The sequence below is a fragment of the Microtus oregoni genome, unplaced genomic scaffold, assembly GCF_018167655.1.
Source record: "Microtus oregoni isolate MIOR12 unplaced genomic scaffold, Mior012 000004F_ref0000308, whole genome shotgun sequence".
Taxonomy (NCBI): domain Eukaryota; kingdom Metazoa; phylum Chordata; class Mammalia; order Rodentia; family Cricetidae; genus Microtus; species Microtus oregoni.
In genome coordinates, this window is record NW_024543063.1 from 62,534,640 (window position 1) to 62,553,577 (window position 18,938).

Sequence of the window (18,938 nt, forward strand, 5' to 3'; positions counted from 1 at the left end):
CAACTCCCAACAGCTTTCTCTCCAGACTAAAGCCATCACCTTCCATGGGACAAATGCCCAATCTCCTACCTGGCTTTAGACTCCTTCTTGCTGGACCTTCATCCTCAGAATAAAATTCTATACCCTTCCTGTGGTACACCAGGCCCTTTGTTCTCTAACGGGCATTCTAAAATTTTGTTTCAATTTATTTTATGTTTTCTGAAAAGGCACCCTGCTGTGTAGCCAAGGCTGACCCCAAACTAAAGGGCACATGTCATCTTTCTGGCCTAAGTTCTCATAGCTGGGAATACAGATATGTGGCACCATGCCTAGCTTTTGCTGATACTTTTAGTATTCTGGGACCATCCTTATCATCCACCCAAGGCTTCTTATTTGCTGCTCTCTCTCTACCTGGGTCCTCTTTCTTCCTTAGCGTGTTGACAGAAAACTGAGGCTCAGGGGAGACTAAACAACACCCTGAAGGAAATCAGTCCAAGAAGAGACGAAATGGGGATGACATCTGTGCTGGTTAGTTTCCTGCCAACAAGCTTGGGTCATCTGAAGGGAGCAAACTGCCACTGAGGAAAAAAAAAAATGAAAAACAAGACAAAACAAAACAAAAAAAACTTCCTTAATACCCGGCTGCAAGGCATTTTCTTAATTGGTGATCGGTGAGAGAGGGACCAGGCTATCGTCAGCGGTCCCATCCCTGCGCTGGTGACCTGAAGCAGAGTAAGCCATGAGGAGCAAGCCAGTAAGCAGCACCCCTCCACGGCCTCTGCATCAGCTTCTGCCTGAAAGTTCCCGCCCTGTGTGAGGTCCTGTCCTGTCTATGATGTGGATGGGTAAGCCAAATAAACCCTTTCAGCTTGCTTTTGGTCACCGTGTCTTGTCATAGCAACAGTAATCCCAACAAAAACGGTCAAAGACTGACAGGCTCCAAAGAGAGGACAAGAACTTACTGTGGGTTGCTCACCCACAGCAAAGATCCTTACAGGGACACCGACATAGAGAAAAGACTAGTTGTGGTCTCGTTGTCCCTGGAGTCACAGCAGATGCTCTCTTCTGTGTCTGGCTTCTTGCTTGTGGGGTCCTTTAGTTCTCAAGGCTGTGTGGCACCAAGGCCCCTGTCTGTTGTCAGTCAACACTGGAGCACTTCCTAGTTTGTGTTTACAAATGCTGATCTCTGGGACATTCCAGCCCACGTCATTGGGTGGACGCACAGGGAATTCCCATGGGGGGCACACTCTCTGAGCATCTTGCGGGTGGTTTCCTCCTAGCAACCTTATCAGTTACTATAGTCATCGGCTTGAGTTTTCCAATGAACAAGTCAATGGTTGGACTTCGGTGATGCTCCCAAAGAGAAAGCGGCCAGCTTTTGGTGTCAGAAGTGGAATCACAACAGCACTGTGGTTATGCAGCTCGCTGACTCGGCTTCTCCTCTGAGCTTCTAAGATCCCAGACAGACAAGCCTCAGTTTCCATCAGGTGGTAGAGCAGCAGAGTGGCCAAGCATATAGACTGGGGCTAGACTGAGGGGCTTGAATTTCAGCTTCCTAGAGGGCTGCCTTACATGCAGATGTTTCCTCATCCGTAGATTAGGCAGGGATTACATTAATACATTTAAAATGTCAGTCAGGAACAAGCCCGTCATAAGGAGTGGCTGTTATTAACACTGGAGATGTGACCGAACAATGTTAATGGATGATGGTGTGGATACTGAGCAAAGCCAAATATCCCTAGACAAAGTTATCAGTGGAGTGTGCACTGGTTGCTAATGGAACACCATAGCCTCCAAATCCAATATGCCCCCTTTTGGAGGGATGGCTGGGACAAAAGCCTATTCACAAGCCCCCCAGTCCATAATGGTAGTACTGGGTCTCACTGACCCTTGACCAGCTTGTTTCTGACAGCCACAGGGCCAGGAGAGTTCTAGATTCGTCCCTTCGTCCCATTAGAAAGGTTGTCAAGGCACAGCAGAACTTTCCAAAACCCACCTGTAGTAGGAGCTGCGGGCCTGCTTTTCGTCCTGCCCAGCTCCTGCATGGCTAGCTTTATACCAGAAATAACATACAAACTGTATTCATTTAAACACTGCTTGGCCCATTAGCTCTAGCCCTTATTGGCTAATTCTGATATCCCGATCAACCCATCTCTAATAAACTGTGTAGCACCGGTCTTACCGGGGAAGATTCAGCATGTCTGACCTGGCGGCTTGCTTCATCGCGTCTGCCCGGGAGAGGGAAGCATGGCCTCTGAGCTCACTTCCTCTTCCTCCCAGCATTCTGTTCTGTCTACTCCACCCACCTATGTTTTAACCTATGAGGGCCAAGCAGTTTCTTTATTTTTTAACCAATGACCTTCCTCCATCACCCACCCCTCCCTCTCAGCTGGTAATGGTGGGCCTTCCTGACAATCTACAAGGAGGAACTGTCCAGCGAGACCAGCTTAACCCCTGCCTCATCTGCCCCCGGCCTGCCAGGCTTTGTGGGAAAGCCTCGCTTCAGTCCTGCCGAGGTCCCAGCTCCTAGCCTGTTGTGGCTACATCAGCTTCCCCTGAGCTAATCATTGCAGAAGCTTGTTTGCTTAGAGCTTCGTTGCTGCTGCCGAGGAATCCAGCAGGGAATACTCCAAGCAAAGAGACACATGCTTCACTTTGCGACAAGTGAGCAGAAAGTGGAAACCATTTCCAGAAATCTATAGAAGAGCACTCAGGTCTCGTGTTTACATGATGCTTCATGCTTCCTGAGAATTTACATGTATTACTTCATCATTTTAGTTGATAGTACCCTCAAATAACACACACACACACACACACACACACACACACACACACACACATCTTTTTAGGTCACTCTCCTAGACGTCCGCTTACAGCAGGCACGTCCCCCTCTTCTACAGTTCAATGGCGCTATGGTGTTAGGGAGTCAATTTGTCAATGACCTTCAAAGGGATCGTTTGGCTGAAGTAAAGATTCCTGTGAAATTACAGCAAATCCATCCAGGTGATGGCGTGAAGGAAGCCTGCTGAGAGAGTAGAGCCGAGCTGTGTCACCTGCAGAAGCTCATTGGGCACAGCGGAGGAGCCACCGAGGCATAGGCTGCAGTGAGCTGTGCGCTCACGGTGTGCCAGCCATCAAGTTCTATGTAAGATTTTCCGCTGTGGGCAGCATCTGGGAAGGAAGGAAGGAAGGAAGGAAGGAAGGAAGGAAGGAAGGAAGGCGCAAGGTGGTGGGGGTTGGGGGGAGTTGGCAAGAGCAAGCTGGAACTCACCTATGAGTTTGGCCCAGGATGGAAGGGGTCTATCTTCACTCCTGTGACCTCTAATCTCAGTGCCCTGAGGCTGCAGACTTCCCTGGAGTCTGAGGTGGAGGAGGATTATGGGAAGGTGAGGCGTTGGAGGCTCAGCTACTGCCTCACTCCAAGGTAGGTCAATAGATCTCAAAGACCCTTGAGAGACCAAAATGACCGTTTCTTTTAATCTGACAAATCTCTCCCGAAATTTTTTTTTATGGCCCACTCTCACCTAAAACCCACAGAGAAGAGCAATCTGGGAAATGTATTCAAGTTTATTTAAATTGACACGTTACAAGACCCCCACAGCAGACAAGGTGGGATTTGATGAGAGCAAACAGGAAGAAATGCTTTTATGTCAACGCTAAGACTGAAAACGTGTGCCCGGTGTTTATATCCATGACTGGAGCTGTGGTTTGTGAGCTGAAGGCTGGGTTCCCAACGCTCAGAGAATGGGCTCTGAAGAAGTAACTGAGCCATGAGAGCTTTGACACCAACAAGTCAGTCAACCGACAGATGTGTCACATGGTGGTGTCGCTAAAGGTGGTGGGAGCCGCTAAAGGTGGTGGGAGCCTTGAGAATCAAGGCCGAGTTGAAGAAGGGTGGGTCCTAGAGAATATCTGTGCCTGGCATCTCTTGTGCTCTTTGCTTTTTGGCCACCATGAGGTGATTGGCCTCCTCAATGTTCCTGCATTTTTCTACAGCTATAATGTTCTGCCTTGCCTTAGGCCCACAACAAAGCAGCAACTGACCTTGGACCAAAACCTCAGAAAGCAAAATAGAATTTTCTCCACTATCAGATTTTTGTCGTAACAACTAGAAATCAAGAGCTGTGTTTGGACCAGCTGGCCACACAGCAGGTCTTCAGATAGGGAGAGGTGGCAGCAAGGCAGAGGAGAAGTGGCTGGAAAACTCAGGGAGAAGCAAGGGGCCTGGCTCCTGTTAGAAGTAGGGCATCTTTGTTCCCAGAATGCTGCAGCCACAAAAATCAAACACAAAAGTCTTGACAAAGAGGATATTGGGATGAAGGAGTGGGCTCATTCAAAAAACTTTGAAGACTCTAAAGTGTGGTTGCCACCTCATGAAACTTGTGGAGAGAGAGAGACTTGTGGAGAGAGAGAGAGAGAGAGAGAGAGAGAGAGAGAGAGAGAGGAGAGCGCTCCAACAACCATGCTCAGTAGACAATAGCCTATTGCAGAGATACATATCAGCGAAGTTTTGAAAAATAAAATAACAAACAAACAAAGTCGGCCTTGTGTCACATTTTAAAGAATTCTCCTCCTTTTCAGAACTCAACAGTGTGTCACCTCCTTATGTCTAGCCTCCCGTGGATTAAAATGTAATCAGAGGCAGAGCCTCCCCGACTCCCGTGTCTCTGTCTCTAGATCTTGAGTTAGGAGACTTGGAGCCAGCAGGAAACCGGACAGTCAGCTGGGAGGCTTGGCAGCTACAAGTGTGGACAAGTGGGGTGAGCAGATTGTTCCAGAAAGAGGCGGACCCCGCTGATGCGATGGCAGAGCCGGGATGCAGTTGAGCAGGCTCACCTGCAAGGGGAAGCCCACTCCCAAACCTTCCTCAAAAGTCACACCACACATCGGCTTCAGGGTTTTCTCAGCCCTTGCAAATTAGTTCGTACTTATCCATGCCTTTGGAGCCCTGGGTCACACAGTACCCCTGCCCACTACATTCCCTTTTCTTTAGCAAAATCAAGAGTTTCTAACTCAGGCAAAAGCTCCTTGACTGGTCAAGACCATATTTTCACTCGACCCGTTTCTCCCAACAATCCTGGAGGATGGATTCCCTCACGTCCTCCTCAGAGAAAGCAGAGGATCCGTCTATGTAAGCTGCAGCCTGGACTCAAACCCAGGCCTTAGAACCCTAAGTTAGTTAATCCATCCTTCCTTTCTTCCTTCCTTTCTTCCTTCCTTTCTTCCTTCCTTCCTTCCTTCCGTCTGTTCTTCCTTCCTTTCTTCCTTCTTTCTTCCCTTCCTTTCCTTCTTTCCTTCTTTGTTTCTTCCCTCCCTTCCTTCCTTCCTTCCTTCCTCTGTTCTTCCTTCCTTTCTTCCTTCTTTCTTCCCTTCCTTTCCTTCCTTCCTTCTTTGTTTCTTCCCTCCCTTCCTTCCTTCCTTCCTTCCTTCCGTCTGTTCTTCCTTCCTTTCTTCCTTCTTTCTTCCCTTCCTTTCCTTCCTTCATTCTTTGTTTCTTCCCTCCCTCCCTCCCTCCCTCCCTTCCTTCCTTCCTTCATCCCTTCCTTCCTTCCTTCCTTCCTTCCTCTCTTCCTTCCATCCTCCTCTCTCTTCTCTCTCCACCTCCAGGATCTAGAATTTATCAGAGTGATTTTCTATCTTCTCTCTTATGGATGAAGAGGGCAGCTGAGGGAGGTTTGGGGAGTTGAAAGTAAAGACTCAACGTCACAGGAGACCCCAAGCTGGCCCCTTCCCTCAGCTTCTGCTTCCATGGGTGCACAAACAGCAGTCTCCTGAGTAAACTGTGCCGAGAGAGCTGTGGGAAGGCAGTGACAGTTGTATGATCTGGTACCTTCTCCGAGTTTTCATCGACAGCAGAAAACGGATCCACACATCTGCAGCAGGGCTGTCTAAAAACCACAATGGTTCATGAAGCAAACGGTCTGAAGAAATTTGAAGCCTTTAGGGTCTCCCCCTTAAAGAATAAATCCATAAGCAAAAAGTCCAGAAATCTGTGCTGTCTCCCGCCTCTGACCAGTTTCTCCGTCTAGAAAATAGGTTCATGGAGCAAGGTCACCCATACCGGCCAGGTTTGTATCACAGTAACAAAATAAAGGGAATGCCGGAGCGGGGGGGGGGGGGGGGTTGGGGAGATTCCATCTGCCATGTGCTTGCTACAGGATCCTGAGGACCTGAGTTCAGACCCCCAGCCCCAAGACATGACTGTGTGCACCTATAACCAATGGCACTCACTAGACCAACCAATCATGGAGCTCTAAATTCAGTGAGATCCTGCGTCTCAAAAAGAAAGAAAATAAGGTGGATAGCAGTAGATGCCCGACATCAACCTTTGGCCTCCACAGCTCACACACATGTCTGTGCACAAACTCCCCACAGATACACACATGTAAATGTAAATGAAAAAATGCATCCAACACTGGTTCCTGATAGAGATACATGGACTGGAAAAGACTGATTCGGGGTTCACAATGCAGGGGCCCAGGTCCAAGGTCAGCAGTTTTACTGTTTGAGGTCTTTGGCAAGGGTATCACAGCATGGTGGCAGTACAAGGGAGAGGAAGTATGTAAAGATAGCGGGCAGATGTGGGATCCCAGAGTGCCCTTCGGGAGCATGCTCCCACTTAGCCACTTACCTAAGGACCTCTGTAGTGGCCCTACAGCTTCAGGGGTCACAGTTGTAACATCTTTGTGACCACAGCGTTACTACAAGGCCTGTTGAAGCCATACATAGCATGCCTGTGTCCCTCGCACTCCTGGGCTTTGCTTGGGTAATTCTGGTCTGGGGCTTCAGCCTGAGTGTGTTCAGGGCCAGCAATGGGACTCCCACACCCATCAGAAGACCACCACCTCCCTAATACCTCTGGTGTGCTTCTTCCGATTAGCTGGAACCCAGCTAATGCTCCCTTTCTGTTACACACTCTATCCACCTCTTTCTCGGGGCCTTCCTGTCTACACTTCCTTTACATCCGAAGGCAACTTCCAAAACACCATGGAAGTATCTCTTCCCATTCTTGGAAGCTGGAAGCCTAGGGGCATGGCATTGGTAGGGCTGGCCGCCCTGGGTTTCTTGCAGACTTGTCAATGGCAACCTTCTACCTGTGTCCCCTTCTCACAAGGACATCGGTCTGATTGGATTAGGGCTTGCCCTTTGGACCTCATTTAAAGACCTTCACCTCATTTCTGCCTGTGTTCCATTCAAGGTCTGTAGCATGAGGGTCTGTCTGCTTGTTGGGGTTTCTGTCCTGCCTGGTACCCCACAACCCGGCAAGTCCCAAAGAAAATTGCATGGAGAGTCTACATTAGGTTATAAACTGATTGGCCCATTAGCTCAGTCTTCTTATTAGCTCTTGTAGCTTATATTAACCAATTATTCTTATCTATGTTAGCCACATGGCTCTGCATCTTTCTCAGCCAGCAGGTTACATTTTGCTTCTCGGTGGTCTGGGCTGGAATGGGAGCAATGGGCTTCCTCTTTCCCAGAATTCTCCTGTCCTTATCGCCCTGCCTCTACTTCCTGTCTGGTTGACCCGCCTATACTTCCTGCCTGGCCAATCAGCGTTTATTTAAAACATGATTGACAGAATACAGACAATTCTCCCTGTCTCCAAGTGAAGTCTCAATCTGAGGCGCTAGGTTTGGGCTTCAAGGAGTGAACTTGGGGTGCAGGGAGGTTAGGGACACAGAGTAGCAAGCAGCCCCACTCTTCAGGTCTCTGTGTCACCTTTCTAGGAGCACTTCGGATATTCCTGTGGGGGCAGCACACTGGCTCACTGTGAGGTATGGATTGACGCCTACCCTACCAATGGGTACCCACCGCCAAGATAGGGGAACTTTTTGGAGTTGTGTCAAACGCATTACCTGTTCTTGCGTCATTTCTGTAACGAGGGGACCCAATTGCTACTCCCGTAAAGGGATGACACAGCTGGGTGGAGCCCTGCTTTCCAGGCACCACTCTGCGGCGTGCATCTCCCTCACCTTCTTTCCGGGTGGCGCTCCGTGGTTTCAACATTGCACTTAAGGATCCGTCATGGTGATTGAATGCTTTATTTTGTTCTGTGTTTGGCCATCCCCGCCTTCTAGAAGGGACCTTTTCTTCTGTGCCGCAACCTCAGACCTGAGTAGAGCATGAGGCAGAGACAATTGCTTCCTCAACCCCCTGAGTCATCCCCGGCAGAAGCTGCCCTGGCTCAAATTTGAGCATGCTTCATTTCCCCAGAGGAAAGGGCCCCGGGCAAGAGAAAGGAGCTGCTCTCCGATTCTAGGTACTCAGATGGGCACCAGAGGTCAGGAGCTGCTGCTGGCCTGGACCCCAGCTGCTGGAAATGCTGACTGAGATGGAAAAATGCCTTGAAGAGAGAGGAAAGAGCTGAGCGAGCCTTGGAGACATATAAGGTGCACTTCTGAGGGAGACTTCTAGAAAGGATAACAGCCAAGTGAAAGAGCCCACAGTCTGTAAAATTGCCACGGAAGGCAGAACCGACCTCAGATTGGTGGGACGCATGCAAGGCCCAGACTGTGGGGCCGCAGCTATGTGAGGGCAGCCCATAATACCTGCAGGCCAGCATGTAAATCACTCACCCAGCCGGCACGCTGCGGAGGACATTACCCTCCGAGGAGCGGTGTTTCCTGGCACACTGGAACGTCTATTTCAGGCTGTTGTTTTTGGAACAATCACAGGCTTACCCTGTGCAAAAGCATCATTTGGATGTTTCCCTCGAGGCTTGGTGCTAACAGTTGCCCTGCCTGGTCACTGCAACCCCAGAGGGAATTTTAAAAAAGATTTCCTCCTTGTAGCTCAGTGGGGCCATTGTGAGTGCAGGGTAATATTTTTCCTTGCAGGTGGACATATTCATTTTGGGGGTTGTTGTTAGGTCACACAAAGTCCTAGGAAGTGGCCTATTGTTCAGGGTTGGAAGGCAAAGGGTGTCTAAGTAGTGCCGTTCTTAGAGGTTTGATGAATGGAACGGGGTAATGAAGTTTCTTTTGTTCTTGTCTGTGCGGCCCGCAATTGTTAAAGTTATAACTTGCTATATGGATTCAAAGTTATTAATCATTTTAAAGCAAAATTCTATTTAATGGCTGAAATGGAAAAATCAGGCCTTGATGAAATGACATTTCACACGGGCTCGGTTTTCCTCCCCAGTGGATGCCAGGAGGTAGAGTCACAAACCTTCTCCCCTCATGGAGTTTGTGGATGGGGGTGGCCAGGACTGCTCAGAGTAGTGGTGTCATCTGCCCCCTGTCCTGTGTGCAAATTGGGCTCTAGCCTTTGATCTTTACCATGTTGGCTCCTACAGCTGCTTCCTGGGCAGGCAGACCCTGTTCTGTTTCTCCCTGCTTTGCTGTCGGATCTAGAAGGCTGGGCTAGAAAAACTTCAGCCTCTCTGAGGCCGACTTCCTCCCGAAGATTCTAATTTCTTGTGTCTGCAGGGCACGTTAGGATCCACGGAATATTTCCCATCTAACCTGCTCCATCTGTGGGGAGCTCACCAGACTCGCTCATTCCTGGCTGCAAAGCAGAGCAAGGCAAACACAGGGACAGAGTCACTTGGTTGGGATCCCCAGGGGATGACTGCAGCCCAGGGCTCCAGATGTGTGGTCCAGGGCCACACACCCACTAAGTGTCAGGGTAGGCTCTTAGGAAGTCCAGACTTCTGGAAGTTAGGCCCCAGGGAAAGCGACATGTGCCTTCCTCTTCCAATTGTAAGCTTACATAACAGCGAAGGTTCTAACCCACTGGTCTACGGGACAGGGTGTGTCTTGATTGACGTATAGTCTGCCTCTCTCCTTAGAACACGTTTGACTTCCTCTTCCAAAGTTCACGTACTGGAAACAAGTGGTAGGATTTCTGAAGATATTGATGGTGTTGGGAGCTGGGCCATTGGTGTGAGGTGGATGGGATTGGATGAGGCCATAAAGGCTGGCCACCTGTGATGGCACTGGTGGCTTTGTGACAGGAATAAGGGACTTGCTTGAGGGAACATGCTTGTTCTGTCTCCCACGCAACGCTCTCCACAATGTTAGGATGCAGCTCAAAGCCCTCACCAGAAGCCAGCACCATACTTACGACTCCCCAACCTCCAGAGCTATACAGGCAAGACAACTGATTTAAAAGTTCACTGGATCACAACTTTAGATTTATTTCAAAGGGGATCACTTGCTCACTCAAGAACAACTTACTCCCCGAGTTATTCCAGTCTCTGAGGAAAAGAGTGATTTCTTTTATAGGCTTCACCTCCCAACACTGCTACTTGCTGAGCAAACCCAAACTATAGGTGTAGAAGCCTCACTCACAAACATGAAAAGACAGGGACTGCCCCGGGGAATAGCCACACGATGGAATAGTATTCTGCCTCTGAAAGAAGGGAAGCCTGCTATGTGCTGTAAGTTACATGAACTTTAAAGATAGCACACTAAATTAAACAAACCAATCACAACAGGACAAATATCATAGGAACGTGCTTACAAATGGTCTAACACCTAAAGATAGGAGGTAGAATGGTGATTGCCTGGGGTTGGGGGAGAAAAGATGGGCTGTGGTATCCCGGCACAGAGTTCCAGTTCTCCAAGGTTCTCGGGAGCAGGGAGTCATCCCCATCATTAAAGTGCTTTCCTAGTGAGAGTGGGAAGCTGAGTTTTGTCCCCAAAGCCTGGGTAAAAAAAGTCAAATGTGTAGGCTCTCCCTTGTATTCCCAGCATTAGGGAGACAGAGAAGTGGATCCTTTGGGCTCTCTGGCCAGGTAGCCTAGCCAACTTGATAAGTTTCAGGCCAATAAGAGACCCTGCCTTAATAAAATGGTGAGTGGTACCCAAGGGGCAACACTTGAAGTTGTCCTCTGACCACCATACACTCACATCTAGGTGCACACACGAACACACACACACACAGGCGCACACGCACACACAACTGGAGATGGTCCATGGTGATGGTTGTCTAGCAATGAGAGCAGCACACTTAAAAATTGTCACAGCATGGGCATTGTATCATAATAAATATCAAAATAAACTTAGAAAAACGCAAATTACTTATCATGGGAATGTTAGATTGAAAGCTAAATATTTGAATAAAGAAGCAAGATGCACTGTGCAGAAGCAGGTAGCATGAGTCAAGGGGCACTGGAGCCTGTGTGTGTTGGGCTCCCCTCATGCTCTCCCAACCACAGAGAGAGACGGCATGCTGGGATGGACAACCAGGCTTCTGGGAGACTTCCTTTCCCATTACCTCCTGCACAATAGCGTCTCCATCTTTGCCCTCCAGCATCTGGGCATCAGGGAACTCAGCATTCACTTCCCACTTATTTTCTGGTGGGGGACTATAGAGAGGGCTTTATGACTTGGGCTTGAGGGATGTTGGCTTCCTTTTCTAAGAATTGTCGTTCTGTTATTTTAAGGTAGGGTCTATGTTGTTCAGGCTGTCCCCAGATTTCTGGGACCATCCTGAACGCTGAGATCACAGGTGTGTGCCACCATGCCCTGATTTGTTTGTCCTGAAACAAGGCTAGGCAAGTGTGTGACCTGGGTAGTGTGGAAGAAAGGGTTATCTGACTGTTTAGCCAGAGCTTAGGGACCCAGTCCCGGTGAGTCACTGTGGTATCACCCTTCACCTGCCACCACCTATGGTCTTCTTTGCTCCCAGGAAGTAAAGTGCTCCAAGCTTTAGTCTGTGTCTTCTCTAGGGTTTCTATAGTTGTAAGAAAACACCAAAAATCCACTTGGAAAGGAAAGGTTTATTTCACAGACACTTCCATGTCACAATTCTTCATCCATGGGAGTCCAGGCAGGAACCCAGAGGCCATGGCGGAACACTGCTGACTGGCTTGCTCCTCATGGCTAGCTCAGTTTGCTTTCTTATACAACTCTGGATAGACCACTAGCCCAGAGGCAGCACTGCCCAGAGTGGGCTGGGCCCTTCCATATCAATCACTAATTAAGAAAATGCCCTACAGACTTGCCTATAGCTAAGTCTTACAGACTGTACTTTCTCAGTTGAGAGTCTCTCTTCCCAAATGACTCTAGCTTGTATCAAGTTGATAGTAAGCTAGTTAGCACAGCCAGCTTAGGGGAAACCAGAAATTCTTAATAGTTTGGCACTATTTTATTCTTACTTGGGAGGCTACCACCATAATGCCTCAAGCTGCCAGACTTAGGGAATGTTCTGGGGTACAGCTCAGGGCCAGAAGACATCTCGATGGTCTGCTCCTTCTCCCCTGTGGGTCTTTCAGGAAAAAACTGGGATGTGCATAGGCCTGCTCCCTGGGCTCTGGATCTGGGTGTCAGGTGCTGCGGGGTGAGAGCTTGCCCAGGAGGAAGAGCCCTCTGGTGAGAGTGAACTGCTACTTGTACTTTCTAGACAGAGATGCAATCCCTTTCTTCTAGCGTTTTCCAAAAATTAAATGAGAGATTATAAATAGCGTTTACCATAGCCTTCTCGTCTTAGAACAGATACAGCCATAGAATTTCACTGCTTCTCCTATTCAGACATGGAACTTGTTTCCTTGTATCTGGCTACACACTGACCCCCTCCTTGGCATGCAGAGGAATTGATGTCATTCCACTCTGGAGGAGAGACCTTGGGAGACACACAATCCACTCGGCCCCTCTGAACACTGCCCAGAACCAACCAGGCAAGAAGCTGGCTAGCCAGAAGGCAAAAGGCCATGGATGGGGAGAGCCACCCAGAGTCCCACACAGCTGCTTAATGTGTGAGGGAGGCCACAGGCTTTAAGCACAGCGTCTCCTATTACTCAGGCTGGGTAGTTACAGTAACACAGTAAGGTGATAATGTAGCCATCGGGGCTGCTCCATGACTTCTTTGAAAATGTTTATAGCTGATGACCACACAACTGGCATGCATATTTACAGGGCGGGGTAATAGCCTTCAACACAGTGTGCAGTGGTTGGATGGGTAACTAGCTTATCTCCTTTCTCAGACCTCCTCCAGCCTTCCTCCTCGCTGTCTGGAGCCCCGTAATCATGGTAGCCGCAGTTGCCCTGAGCTGTGGAGCGCCAGCTTCCCCTTCCCTGGCTTGTCCTCAGGGGACGTCCACAATTCTTGGAGAGGCACGGGGCGGCAGGACATTTCAGCGCTTTCTGTGGCTCATGGCTCTAATCCCTCCAGTCACCTCATCTGCCACTTGGGATGGTGCCACAGCCCCTATTAATACTGTCACACGTGGCAGCGCTGTGCTCGGTGCCACGGTCTGGCTGCCTGTGCCGGCACAGAGCCTATTTTTAGTGTGCTATGTCTGTAATTATGTCGTTTCGCTGCCTTGAGAACGCGTATCTGCTCTGGGGAGAGGTTACACGCGCGTGGTCTGTTATTTTTGATAGGGCAAAATGTGCAAAGTCTCTTTGAAGCTGAGCAAAGGGCAGCCATACCTCCAGTGCTAACCGCCCTGGAAACGGTTCTGGGAATTCGTGGTCACCGATCAGTCAGTTTGGAAGAAGCCATCATCATATTTGGGGTGTCGATGAGGCTGATATCATCTGCTCTGCTCCTTGAGGCCAGAGAGATCTGTGGATCAGTTTATAGTTTCTGAAAGCTGAGGTTCCCTTTGAGGGATCAGATCTTCTGGGCTAAGGGGATCAACATCATCCATGTTCTAACAGAGAGCATCAGCCTTGCTGATGGGGAATGAGTTCCCTTGGGCCACAGTTCAAGCCAGGATTCTCTCTCATTCAGTGGCATTTTCAACTCCCAAGGAAGAAAAGAGGACAATGTCAATGCTGGCGGAGATGAGATAGAGCTGGACCAGAACTTGGATGGGGCAGGGGCCTGGTGATCCCCACTGCAGCAGGTCAGAAGAGGTGGGAAGCCTTCTTGGGGCTTGGCACTCTGCTGCAGGTCACAGAGCGTCTGGTTGCAGGAGAAAGGTGGGCATGTTTTGTAGGTGTATCCATTGGGATTAGGCTCCTCAACTCTGCATATATATTGGTTATGGGTTTTTTTTGTTTTGTTTTGTTTTGTTTTTGGTAGTGGTCTCCATCTATTGCAAAGAGAAGTTTCCTTCATGAGAGAGAGATGAGGACTACAGTTATCTATGGGTATAAGGACAAACGTTTATAGATATTTGTGAGGGATGATGTTTGTTTAATAAATTAATGGTTGTATCTTCTCCACCAATAACCATGCCTTCACTAGCACTGAGTAGTTAGCTAGGTTTTCAGTACCAGACATGGTCTTTCTCCCTCTTGTTGAGTGGGTTGCAAGTCCAATTACAGAGCAGTTGTTTTCCACCAGTCTGTGTGCCTCTACTGCATCTGTGGGGTTATTGTGCCATGCTTCTCATTGATATGGCTCACAGGCATCATAGCTGGGTACAACCATTAGCTGCTTTGGAAGGCTGCATGGTGCCGTCCAGTCCCCTCTTCTTTTTAAAATATTTTTATGTATTCCTTGAGAATTTCATAAAATATATTTTGATCACATTCTTTCTTGTCTCCTAACTCCTCCAACATCACCCCACCTCCCAATTCCGTGTTTTTCTTTCTCTCTTCTTAAGAAAATTGAGTCCAATTGTATTGGCCAGCTCCTCCGTTTGATATGCTCAGTGCCTCTTCATCAAAGAAAACTCTTCCAGTGGTATCAAATAGCTTCTGGACTAGCGGCGAGACTTTATGCGTATTTCTTTCCCCTCCGTGATGCTGGGATTTTGTCTGGCTTGAGCTTGTGTGTGTTTTGTGAATGTTGGCAGTCTCTGTGAGTTTATTTGTGCATCTGCCCTGCTGTATGAGGAATACTCTCACTGAAGTCTCCTTCTGCTTCCAGCTCCTACAATCCTCCTGCCTCCTCTTCCACACAGATGCCTCAGGCTTGAAGGGTGGGTTTGATGAAGACATCCCAGTTAGGGCTGAGTGTTCCAGAGTCTCTGTGTTTGCACGTTGTCCAGTTGTGGGTCTTTGTCTTAGTGCCCAGCTACTGCAAGAAGAAACTTCTCTAGTGAGGCCCGAACAAGACACTGATCTACCCCCCTTCTTCTTGAAAAGGAATTTTTCTGTGTCTCAAACTTGATGACCACCGCGTGCACCTTCACTGGGTTCTGTACCGAGAGGAGCTTCTGCTACCTCTGATACTCTGCGAATATGATTTCATAAACTCAGGATTTCATGATGACGGGGACATGGCATGGGGACATGATTTAATGGCCCTCAATTGTTTGTCACCAACATGAGCTCCAAAAAAAGCACTCCACAGCCACTGTTGTTATTTATACACCCTGAAATCCTACCACCTGTCACTCTGGTGGACAATGAAAAGCCCTTGTGAAAAGCCCGCCTTTGCATGTGTGCACCGGAAGAAGGGACTGGGGACTCAAGTCTGTGAAGGTGGTAGTTCTGCCACAAACCATCTCCGACTTGTTCTAGCTTGTGCAACATTTGCCCAGCTCCTATATTTCTAGTGCAATGTTTAGACTGTTACTGGCAAAATGAAGACAAGCGGAACTGGCCAGAGTAGGGCCACATGGACACGCACACTGGCCGTGACAGTGTGAAGTCTACTGTGTCCGCAGTTTAAGGAGCTCACAGCAAGCGTCACCTGCTGAGAACTTACTTTAAGGATTAGTATCAGAGACATACACAAAGGCATATGAGAAACAATATTTATATAGCATTATTTTCGTGCATAATACACAGTAACTTCTAAAAATGGAAGCTGTAATTACCAGTATTATCATCAATTCCTTTTCCAGCCCCATCTGGTTTTTAAAATCAGAATATTATAATTAATATATTTTTACATTGTGTCTAATCTCTTTCCAGAATTATTTTTTGACACTTGTATTATATTATAATCACAGTAACTGCAATTATGAGAAATTAGCTTTAAGGTTTTGGGTTTTCAGCTCGGCAATGTTTCCTTCATGCTCCCTCTCCTTGTATTTGAATTATTTCTTCTCTTCGCTCATCAGCCACCTGGAGCATTTCTTTATGTTTTTTTTTTTTCCCTAGAAAGCAACACAAGGTGTCTGAAGCCTTCCCTACAGGTTGCCCAGGGCCTGACTGGAAGTTGGCAGCTTCTCAGCTCTTACTTCCTGACGCTCCTCACACCACCAGAAGAGCTTAGGTCTTGAAGCAGCTCATCCTAGAATTTTCTCAGATGTGTATGGATACCTTCCTTCCCCTGACCTTTAAGGAACGAAACAGTTATGGAACCTAGAAGACAAGATGACACAGGCGTTAAGAGCACTGGCACAGGAGGACCTGAGTTTGAGTCCCCTTGCCTGTGTGGTAGTTCACACCAACCTCTAACTCCAGCTCCAGGGCAATCCAACAACCCCTTCTGGCCTCTGAGGGTGCATAGCGCTCAGTACACAGACCCAGTGCAGGCAAAACTCCCACACGCATAAATTAAAAATCAACCAGTAAAAAAAGCTATATCCCTGAAACCCAGCCACATTTTTGTTCTTGTCTCAGAGAACGGTCACCAGAGTCAACTCACTCCTGCCCTACCCAATCCCCAAGAGGGATTGCCTTTCAGTCACAGAGTCTGCTACACCTGTGTAGCTCAAAGATGGAGACTGAGGAAGCAGCTGCAGACAGTGTGTCAATGAACAGATGTGACCATGACCCAATAAAGCTTTATTTACAAAAGCAAGTGAACAGCTCCCAGGATGTAGCACATAGATTCTTTCTTCAGCTCGAGGGGTTCTCTCAGCCCATCTTTGGTGATGACCTCATTTCCCATGATCACCCTTTAATATTTCTTTTTTTAAAATTTATTTATTTATTAAAGATTTCTGTCTCTTCCCCGCCACCGCCTCCCATTTCCCTCCCCCTCCCCCAATTAAGTCCCCCCCCCTCAGCCCAAGAAGCAATCAGGGTTCCCTGTCCTGTGGGAAGTCCAAGGAACCCCCACCTCCATCCAGGTCTAGTAAGTTGAGCATCCAAACTGCCTAGGAACTCAGGACCGCAAGGGGTACACCCACACACTGAGACAATGGGGATGTTCTATTGGGAACTCACCAAGGCCAGCTGGCCTGGGTCTGAAAAAGCCTGGGATAAAACCGGACTCGCTGAACATAGCGGACAATGAGGACTACTGAGAACTCAAGAACAATGGCAATGGGTTTCTGATCCTACTGCACGCACTGGCTTTGTGGGAACCCTTTAATATTTCTAAACAGATGTTTGGACCTCAGTTTCTTAACTCTCTCCCACTCCTTCCTCTTTTGATCACTGATGCCATTTCTTGCCTTCTCATTCACACCCAGCATCCCTGAGATCATTCCACAGCCATAGGCCTGGTTCTCTGCTCCATGACCCCATCGGGAAACTCACTGGGAAATAACCCTTTTCAATGTCAATCATGTCTATCAGAGAAGCAAATCTCTATTTGTATGCTGTCTTGGTTTTCTTCTTCTGCGGCTGTGATAAACACCGTGACCGAATGCGACTTGGGGAGGAAAGCGTTTGTTTAGCTTATGCATCCAGACCACAGCCGGCCAGTGAAGGAAGCTGGGACAGGAACTGGAGCAGGAACTGTGGAGCGACACCGCTCACTGGCTTGTTCTCCATACTTTGTTAGGCCTTTCTTAGACAGGCCAGGATTACCTGCTTAGGACAGGCATTGCCTACAGTGGGCTGAATACCTCAACATGCATAATTAATCAAAAAATGCCCCATAGACTCGCCTGCAGGCCAATGGGATGGAGGTACTTGGATTTTGTTAATAATGCCTCTATAAAGCCAAGTGGTGGTCGTGCATGCCCTTAATCCCAGAACTTGGGAGGCAGAGGCAGGCAGATCTCTGTGAGTTTGGGAACAGCCTGGTCTACCTAGCAAGTTCCAGGATAGTCAGGGTCACACAGAGAAACCCTGCCTCGAAAAACTATAATAATAATAATAATAATAATAATAATAATAATAATAATAATAACAGCAACAACAATAAAAACAATAATGCCTCTATAAAATGTATTGAGGACACTGACTTCATTTCTTTGGGGTACATAGACAACAGGCCCTATATTTGACTGTTTAAGGTGCTGCCTGCCTGTTTTCCACAGCGGCCACACCATTTTCCTTCCAATGGTGCCCAAGGGTCCTGGCATCTCCAGATCCTTAGTGACATTGTTACCATCTATCCCCTTTATTTTGTCCATCTGAGCACCGTGAAGTGGGTTTTACTTTATTTTTGTTGTTTTTTTGAGACAGGATTTCTCTGTGTAACAGCCCTGGCTGTCCTGAAACTCATTCTGTAGAACAGACTGGCCTCAAACTCACAGAGATCTGCCTGCCTCTGCATCCTGAGTTCTGGGATTAGAGGTGTGTGCCACCATGCCAGATATGAAGAGGGGGTCTTAATTTGGACGCTTGTTAAACTTTGAAAACTTTCATGATTGGGCCACTGTAGGCAGCATGATCATGCCTGTATCAATCATGCGTCCCAGACTTGGCTCATAAAGTCCTTCCCAGAGATCTGCCCCGTGATAAGTGGACAGAAAGAGGGAAGAGAGTGATTGAAAGTCACGTGTAATGTAGGGTAGGAGTGGCTGGGACAGGACAATGAGAGTTGACATTTATGGACGGCAGCTGTGCAATTGGGAGCTGCTGTGGTGGCCAGCTTTGGTGTTAAGTCCCTGCCCAGGAACCCACATGGCATGTGCTCAGACCTGGCCTCACCTGCCTGGTTCTCACTTCAGGGTGCTGCTGCTAAGGTCAGTAAAGAACCATTGGAAACACTTAGCAAGCAAATCCCTCCCTCGTGTTCTGTAAGTCCGTCTTGATAGCTCCTCTGCTACCTGAGTTCTCTGTGCATCTGACAGGATCCTTCAGTGCTCAGTTTCTAAACCACCCTTGTCTGAGTCTCAGCGTAAACACTTTTCCCCAATAGTTGTTATTTCTTTGGGGATTGGGGAGGAGGGCATGTGTGTAAGCCTGTGCCTTCCTGTAGGGGACCCTGCTTGCCTCCTGGAAAGAGCTCATGCCCCAAGTAATGTGTTCAAGACGGCATTATGAAGC